The sequence below is a fragment of the Coffea eugenioides genome, chromosome 2 (assembly GCF_003713205.1).
Source record: "Coffea eugenioides isolate CCC68of chromosome 2, Ceug_1.0, whole genome shotgun sequence".
Lineage (NCBI taxonomy): Eukaryota > Viridiplantae > Streptophyta > Magnoliopsida > Gentianales > Rubiaceae > Coffea > Coffea eugenioides.
The window spans coordinates 33,314,336-33,324,126 of NC_040036.1; positions in this window are offsets into that span (position 1 = coordinate 33,314,336).

Below are 9,791 nucleotides of genomic sequence, written 5' to 3' on the forward strand. Positions count from 1 at the left end.
GAACAGCTCCGATACCGGCCCCGAAAGAGTTTGACGCACCGTCAAAGAACAACCTCCACTCCGGGCACTGATAATTCATATCTTCTGCTATACCACGAATAGGGCCTCCTCATCCGGAAAATAAGTGTGAAGCGGTTGATAATCATCTTTCAATGGATTTTCAGCCAAATGGTCTGCTACGGCCTGGCCCTTGATCGCTTTTTGCGTGGTAAAAATAATGTCAAATTCTGAAAGAATCATCTGCCATTTCGCCAGACGTCCAGTCGGCATAGGCTTTCCCAACAGATATTTCAAAGGGTCGGAGCGGGAAATGAGGTAAGTAGTATGACTGAGCAAGTAATGCCTCAGCTTTTGAGCGGCCCAAGCTAGAGTGTAGCAACTCCTCTCAAGAAAAGAATAGTTAGCCTCATACGTAGTGAACTTCTTACTGAGGTAGTAGATGGCTTGCTCCCTCTTCCCCGATTCGTCGTGTTGTCCCAATACACACCCCATAGCTTCGTCCAATACCAATAGATACATAATCAAAGGTCGCCCGGGTTTGGGTGGCACTAAAACTGGAGGGTGCAATAAATAGTCCTTGATCTTATCAAACGCCTGCTGGCATTCTCCACTCCAATGCAATGGCACATTTTTCTTCAATAATTTGAACAAAGACTCACACGTATAGGTCAACTGGGCAATGAATCTCCCAATAAAATTAATCTTCCCTAAGAAACTCTTCACGTCCTTTTGCGTTCTTGGCACTGGCATCTCACGAATGGCTTTAATTTTTGCCGGGTCTATCTCTATACCCTTCTTACTGACAATGAATCCCAATAACTTTCCAGCAGGGGCCCCGAATGCACACTTTGCAGGGTTTAGTTTCAGATCATATTTTCTCAATCTTTCAAACCTTTCCAAGTCAATCAAGTGATCCTCCGCTCTCTTGGATTTGATAATGATATCGTCTACATAAACCTCCATCTCCTTATGAATCATATCGTGGAACAGGGTGGTCATAGTCCTTTGATAAGTGGCGCCGGCATTTTTCAATCCAAACGGCATTACTCGGTAGCAAAATGTCCCCCATGGCGTGATGAAAGCAGTTTTCTCCCTATCTTCCTCTGCCATTAAGATCTGGTGATACCCAGCGAAACAGTCAGCAAATGATTCAATCTCATGCCCTGCGGTATTGTCCAGAAGAATATGAATGTTTGGCAACGAAAAATCATCTTTTGGGCTGGCTTTATTAAGATCCCTGTAATCGACACAGACTCGCACTTCTCCACTTTTCTTTGGAACAGGTACAGGGTTTGAAAGCCAAATGGGATAATGAGACACCATAATGATTCTAGCATTGAGCTGCTTCTCGATTTGCTCCTTAATTTTGAGGCTCATGTCTGGCTTAAACTTGCCAGGTTTTTGTTTCACTGGTGAAAAATTCGGATCGGTTGGCAATCGATGGACCACTATATCTGTTGAAATTCCAGGCATATCATTATAGGACCAAGCAAACACATCTTGAAACATGGTCAAAAACTCAATCATTTCTTTTCTCTGTTTCTTATTCAAGTGAATGCTAATTTTTATCTCCTTAACCTCAGTCTCAGTGTCAATATTAACAACTTCTGTTTCTTCTAAGTTCGGTTTGGATTTCTCCTCATACTGTTCAAAATCCTTTAATAAAGACTCAGATTCTTCCCCGTTATCGCTCTCGTCTGGAATTTCGGATTCCAAAATTTCAAAGTCGTGAGGGATATTGAGATCACAATCATCAAATTCCAGAATAGTGATATTCAAAGGGTCAATGTGTTTTATTTTTGGCCATCTGAAAAAGAATAAAATAAGTACAATAGTAAGTAAGTTAAAACAATTTGGACAATAAACACTGTGCATTTCATTGAAATTCAAAGTAAAGGATAACATCATGACATGCTACTTAACAAGAAATTTAACGCAAGACTTGCATTGGAAAACATTTGATTGAAAACTATTTACAAACTTGAAAGACAAAAGATAAGTAGTATGAACGATTTGTCTCATGTCGACCAAAGGCAATCCCCTAATTTACCGAAGTTCCCTACAGGAGGGAAGAAAATCACTGGTCCAGTTCTTCATTGCTTCAATAGGCACCTCTGGAAATCCTGGATCCTCCAACGGCTCCCCTTCAGAAATAACCCCCACAAATAGCTCAGATAATCCAACCTCCACTTCCTCGATCGGGTCTACTTCATATCTAATCACCTCTGATGGGTAAGGAAAAGTACAGTATAATGGTGGGATGTTCATGATAAGCTGCCTCCCTTCCTTCTCTGCCCTCCTACGATTCATCATTTCTTTCTTTTCCTTGGCAGTAGGTTGAAACCCTAATCCGAAAGTATCTTTTTTTTCTTGAAGTTCTATTGGCTCCAAGACCCCTTGTAGGTGACGCCCAAGGCCCTTGCCTATTTCATAACCTCCTCGAATCAGCTCTTTGGCCATCATAACGCTGGCTTCAGGTAAATTCATTTCTACTACCGCCTTGTCCTTGGATGCCCTACCCACTGAAACAATGTCAGCTACATGGTGAGGGGAAACCAGAGCCTTTCTATCGCCATCATCTTCCGATGCAGGATTGATGATCATAGTGCAATCTTCCTCAGCAAATATCGTAATCAACTGGCCATTCACCACAAATCTCAGCATTTGATGGAGTGAAGAAGGTATAGCGCCTGAAGTATGAATCCAAGGTCGCCCGAGAAGAATATTATAAACACTCGAGAAGTCCATGACTTGGCACGTAACTTGAAACTGGGCAGGTCCGATTTCCAGCACCAAATCCACTTCCCCCATTGATTCCCTTTTCGCGCCATCAAATCCTCTCACCACAATGGCAGATGGCCGAAGTTTAGCTTCCTGAAATCTCAACTTAACCAAAGTGTTCCAAGGACAAATATTAAGAGCAGAGCCATTGTCTATCAAGACCCTTGGCAATAACTTCCCGCTACAACGGACTGAGATATATAATGCTTTATTATGCCCAATCCCATCCGATGTCAAATCTTCATCAGAAAAAGAAATTTGATTTGAAGCCAAAACATGTTCAACTACATGAGTGAATTTATCCACAGGAATATTCTTAGGCACTTGAGCCTCAGTTAGGACCTTGAGTAAAGCTTCTCGATGAAGTTCCGAGGTCAGAAGCAAATTCAATATAGAAATTTGAGCGGGCAACTTGTCCAATTGCTCGACCACCTTATACTCACTTTTCTTCAGCATCTTAAGGAAATTGAAGGCCTCTTCATCAGTCACAATTGGTCTTGTCGGAACAGCATTTTCTTTCGCTTTTGAGGGCTCATCAACTGCGGGTTCCCCTATGATTCTTCCAGATCTAGTAATGGCGTCCACTTCCCTTCTGGGCACCTTTTCTCCTCTAATTAATAGCGTGGACTCGCTATAATTCCACGGGACCTCTTGTAGATTAAGAATAGGAGGTTGCTCAGGCAATTCAAGTACCACAAGCTCCGAAGGCTCACATTCGAAAGGCACCATTTTCAGAATAAACGGATCGGTATTTTCCTTGACTTCATAGGCTTCCCCCTCCAGTATGAATGGTTCTCCGATAACTCCCATTATCTCGGCTTCGTCTACAATGAATTGTGCAGGTTCCTCAATCTCTTCATTAATAGTAATAACTCCCACGGTGTCCTTGTGTGTAGGAAGAGGATTTGTGCTAACATTTGGACCTTGTTCCTCCCTCCTCCTCAAGACTATGTCTCCGGACTCAATCATGTCTTGAATTTTATACTTAAGCGCCCAGCAATTGGCAGTTGAATGTCCAGGGGCTCCCGAATGATAAGCACAAAATGACTGAGGATCATAACCAATAGGGAATCCTTTGGAATAGGTCTTAGGGGGTACCGTACCAATCTTCCCAGCAGCTTTCAATTGCTCATGTAACTGGTCAACAGGCCGACCTAGATTGGTAAAGGTTCGGTATGGGGTTGGATTTTGGGTGTCACTGGCTTGTTGGTATTGATAATTTGGGTTAGGGGGTGGCATGGGTCTTGGATTGAAAGGAGGACGCGGTCTAATTTGGAAGTTTGGTGGGGAAATGTGAAATGGCGTTGACGGTGTGTTTGGGTAATTTGGTCGAGGACGGGGGTGGTTGATTGTGGTATTGTAGACAGGTCGAGGGCATGGTTGGTATAGGTAATGAGGTGAGTAGGCGGGATTTCGTTGGTATGTAGGCCGGGAAGAAGAACCTTGGTTCCAAACAAATGAAGCTTCCTCGTCTTTCTTCTTAAACTGAGACTTTTTACTGCTGCTGTTTTGGCTTTGCATAGCTTCCAATTGCGACTTTAAAGCTGAAACATTAACAATGTTGCCTGCCTTCATAAACTCGTCATACTCTTCCAATTTGTTGACAATCTCAGCAAAGGAAAACCCAGTCATACGAAAAATCTCTTCAAAGTAGGGCGGGTCATGAGCTTTAATGAACGTGCGAACAATTTCATTTTCGGTCATGGGAGGCTCCACCCTGGCAGCCAGCTTCCTCCATCTTTTCGCATACGTCTTATGGTCCTCCGATGGTTTCCTCTTGGTTCCCTCCAACGTGGTCCTCATCGGAGCGAGCTCACAATTATATTCATACTGCCTCACAAAAACAGTCGATAAATCCATCCAAGATCTCATATCCTCAGGTTTCAAATTGGCGTACCAATCTAAGGCGTCACCTTCCAGACTCTCGGGAAATAAGCGCACAGGCAGGTTTTCATCGTCTATTGGTCTCCCCAACGTGTTTGCAAACATCCGAAGGTGGGTCTTGGGATTGCCAGTTCCGTCATACTTGGTAAATTTAGGTGCTTTGAAACCCACCGGCAATTGCATATCCGGAAACAGGCACAGCTCATTGTAGTCTAGACCTCCTTACTTGCTCAAACCTTGGCTTTTCCTTATAAATTCCTCAAACTTATCCAATCTCTTTAGTAAATTCTTGTCCACGGGCACGGATGACCCCCCAGCTTCAGCTTTCCCTTAAACGGTGGTATCTAGGGTGAATGGTTCAGCGGTGGAGTAATAATGTGGTCCTTGTGGTTCGAAAGGCATGCTCATAGTAATGGGCGGATAATTCTGGGAAATTTGGACATGAGGAGGATTAGTTTGGATGTGAGGTGCATATGTAGGTGGTGGGCCATGAGTGGGATAAGTAAAGGCTTCTTCGGGTGGATTCATAACCTGTGAAGTAACAGAGGTTTGAGTATAAGGCAAGAGTATGGGTTCAGATTGGCCAGGGGGTAAGGGTTCATGTTGCTATTCACCGCTAGCACCGCTAGTAACCAATTGGTCGATCACGCGCCGTTGGGCCATCATTTCAACGCTTAGCTCATTAAATCGGTTTAGGACTTCGCTCAGCTGAGCTCCCAGATTCGCCAAGTCAGTTGCTGATGTCGTTACGGGCCTATCAGATGATTCTGGATGGGTACTCATGTTTACACTATCTCTTGAAGCTCGGCTACGCGATCGGGTGATAATGGGGCTTCTCCGGGTAGCTATATTTGCAATTACTACCTGAGAATGTAGGAAAACCCTCTTATTAGATACCCATCTCGATTATTCTGTTCTTAAGAAGAAAGAAAAAGAAAAAGAAAAAGACAGGAGTTAGTAACAATTAGAGTAACATGGATGCATGCCCTATTGGGGGCCCCTTTTGCGCCAGGGGTAGGCCTAGTATGATGCAACACCTTCGAAATGGGACCCGTAACACAAACCTGTTTTTGACAACAATTCTAAATAAGTGCAAAAGAAAAATCGCTTTCATTGATAAATCTTGCCAATATTTACATCATGTCACGAAGACGATTCCGTACAAGATTGCCAAAACTTCTGAGTCTATCTAATACTGAGTCCCTGGTTTCTCTAGCATATGGAATTCTAACATGTTCAGCTTGGTCATACAATTCTCCGCATTTCTTTTTCAGCTCTTGACGCTTTTCTCGTTCATTTTCATACAATTGCTTGTTTTGCTCCGCCAGCCCTTTGTATGTTTCGACAGACTTACTTAACTGCAGAATTTTCTTATCCTTTGCTTCGATAATGGCTTTCAACCTTCCCACCTCCTCGGCTGGTTCATCTTGTGTTTCTTGTGTAGCGGATCTTCTTACCCAATCTTCGTATTGTGGCGTGGTCAATCCCTTTTGCTTGAGTTCCGGGATGTATTTGAAATACTCGTCATCAGATAATGTCACCCACGCTTCAATAATCTGGTCTTTCATAGGGAGCTCGCTTGGGCACATTCCTCTATTGAAAACGACGGTAAGTTTACTCATATCAACCACAGGCGGCACTCTTTGTGTGCGTCCTAACTGTCTGAGGAACCCCTTTGGAGCGTATGTGGTAATTCCTTGGGTACCCAATAGGAGAACAAAATCTGACACTTTAGTGCGAAGTATTGGCCTAAGGCAAATCGTCCAGTCTAACACCCACCTAATGTCTTGATCTGGCAGCATTTCTAAGTATTTGACACATTCAACCGCATCGCTCGGCAGACCCTCTTCGTTGACTCGCTTATGATGCGTGATTACCTAGTTGTACCCAACTACTGGCAAACTTTCCGGAACGGATGCTCGTCTCTTAAAATGTTCTAGGGCCCAGATATGCAGAACTATATTAGCCCCGTAAAAGAACTTTTCCCCTTTTTGGCAGTTGGTGCAAGCCAGAAAAATGTCCGCAAGGATGGTAGGGATTATGGTGCATTGCTTACTTCGAATTCCTGAAAAGAGGTCTTGTATAATCTTTGCTACCTTGAAAGCTATTTTCTGATCTCTTTTCGGGAAGAAATAAACTCCAGCCATAACTATTGCATACACCACTGGCCTTTTGCGTTCCCAAACATCCTTGGATGTGAATGAAAAATCCTCCCTATATCTCTTGAACCCGTTTCGTAGTGCAAAATGCTCAAACAAAGTGTTCACGGGGACACCCTGATCTGACCCTCGCAATACCGACTCTTTCAATCCTATGATCTTGCAAAATTCTATCTTGTCTGAAATGTACGGGAAAATCAAGGCGGTTCCATGCAAAGACAAATTGAAGAGGCCAGCTATTTCCTCAAGTGTCACTGTCAGGTGCTTATTGCCTACCCTAAAGGCCGAACATTCCGGATCCTACAGATGTACTAATGCCTCTACTAGATAGCCATTGGGCTTGATCTCCTTAAAGTCTCCAATTGGCCCCAGATGTTGAGCTACTTGATGTAATTCGCTATGTAGCATAAGGGCAGGCCATCTTTGAATCTCGGCCGACGGTACCAACAACTGATAGATGCGACGGGGGCAATCCATCTAGAAATGGAAGAGGCAGGTTGTCAATTACCTTACCTACGAGTCCTATTCTCCGATTGGCAAGAATTTAAACGTGCAATCCCTTGAAGGGTTATGTACCCACGGGAAAAATCAAGGTGAGTTTAATCCTAACAGCGGGATTCCCTAAATGGCGTTCCCTTTCTAGGGTTTATGCATGATGCCAGTTCGTTAAAGCGATAAAACATACAATTTAAATGATATCATGACCTAAAAGGACCCTTTATTCGCCAAGGTAGGCCTAGAATGATATGCAATTATTAATCTATGAATGCAATATACCAAAATCTTTAAACGTGCAACAGCCTATCTACAAGGGTAGGTTCTAAAAGAAGGTCATGCCAGACCCCTTATTTGCTAGGGTTTGTGAATGCAATGGGGACAAAACCAAGAAAAGTTAGTTCATACACATAACACATTGTAGCAATGAGATAAAGCAATAAAATCAATACAAAGCAATAAAAGGAAAAAAGGGGTTGGATCCCTTCCCTCGTGAATAGTGTCCCTAATAAGGCAAGGTAGACTCTATCCTGGGTAAGCTATCATGGATGCATGAGGTATTGGCTCACTAATGCATCTAGACTCGATAGGTTTTAGGTCCCCGGGCCTTCAGACTTGGAAACCGAGGGTCATCAATCCCAAGGTTCTTTGTCGGTGGCTCGAGCGATTTCCCAGACATTGCTACGCACACATCGTGTCACGGCTACATGTCATGAGTGAATCTATCGCAAAGCCTCAACCTTCAATTAAAAGCTAAAGGTTATGAACCCAAAGCTTAAAATGAAAGATTGAGTGACCCTCGGATCAAGTTACACACACATCATGTCGCGATCACAAGTCCAAGTGAGTCACCCAAAATCCTAATAGGGTGGAGTGGCGTGACAAGCCACTAAAAGAAAAATAAATGAGGTGTAGAAAATTAAAGCGTATGCGCGTATGCTAGTGGTCGTTTGGAGGGGAGGGATCAAGAACCAACGCAAGGCTCTAGGGTTATGTCCCCCACCCCAAATGCAATGCAAAGCGCGGAATCACATACATAAACCATTCATCCATCAAAGCAATCGTACGCAAAGGGCGAGTGAGTGAGTTGGTACGCACGAAATGCAAAAATCCTAATAAAAGGAAAAAAATACAATCCTAAACATCCAAATATAATATATAAGAAGGTTAAAAGAAGAAAATAATCGACTAAACAAAATGCTCGGACTCTCTAAGTCCCCAGTGGAGTCGCCAGCTGTCGCGCCCCATTTTTTACAAGAAAAATAAATTAGTTTTAAAAAGTGAATTTTTTATTTGAAAAGTGATGTTTGATTTACAAAGAAAGTGGGTCTAAATGGGACTTGAAAATGCGACGATTTGACCCAAAATATAGTTTAAAAAGGGTTTTCGAAATAAAATCGGAGTCGCCACTTGGTATAGAGTTAAGGTGTACCAAGTCACTTAAAATGAATTTTTTTTAAAGGAAAAGGTAGAAAGAAACCCCTTTTAAACGACTCCTAGTTTACGTAAACCAACGACAAAGGTTCGGGAGTCACATTTGACGAAGGGGAAGGTAAGGATAAAAATCCAAGGCACCCCTTCGACCTAACCAAGGCTAGTTGCGCGATTTAGTCAAAGATTTTCTTGCTTTAACCAAAGCATTTATCACATTTGGACGCACTATATGAATGCAAAACCTAGACCTAGGGGGACATCGGGGGGCAAAATTTCTCTTCAAAGTTTGAATGGTACCAATCACATTAATAGTGATGCCCAATAATGACTCTTTGGAGAGGTCACGAATAATGCTAATGACGTAAAAATGAGTGGAATGAATGTATGCAATGTGAAAATATGAGTTTGCGTGAAGTGAAAAAGTAATAATAATAATAAAAAAATAATAGTGTGTAAGTGGAAGTGTGCAAATGGATGTGCAAAGTAAGGTGAGTAAAGTGATAGTATGAAGTGCGTGTGTGCACATGATAATATATAAAGTGTAAGTGGCAGAGTGAAAACGTGCAAAATAAAAGTTGTGTGAAGTGAAAATATGGAAAAAGGGATAGAATATGAAGTAAAGGTGCATGTGATAGTGGATAAATGAAATGCATGAACCCTAGAGGAATGCAAGCAAGACGGGTACGGGGGACTAATGTTTGTGACTTAATTTTCCTTTTGGTTAAAAAAAGAATGAGCGTGCTAAGGCTATGTATAGCCAAACTCGTCCATCCCCCTTACCAAAAGAGTGACTCCCTAACCTATACAAGCAAATGAGCTAATCTAAATGAAAATGTAATCCTAAATATGTAAGGGAAAGGGAGTGAAGGGTCATGCAAAATGTAAAACTAAAAGGAAAGAATGAATGAAGATGTCATGAAGGCATGCAAGTATGTGTTAGCGCGGGGACGGCCCTAATGGGTCTAGCATTGGACTAGCCCTTCACTAACGCTTTTTCACAAGTATTGGACTTGCGAGAGTTCGAGAGGAAGACCATGA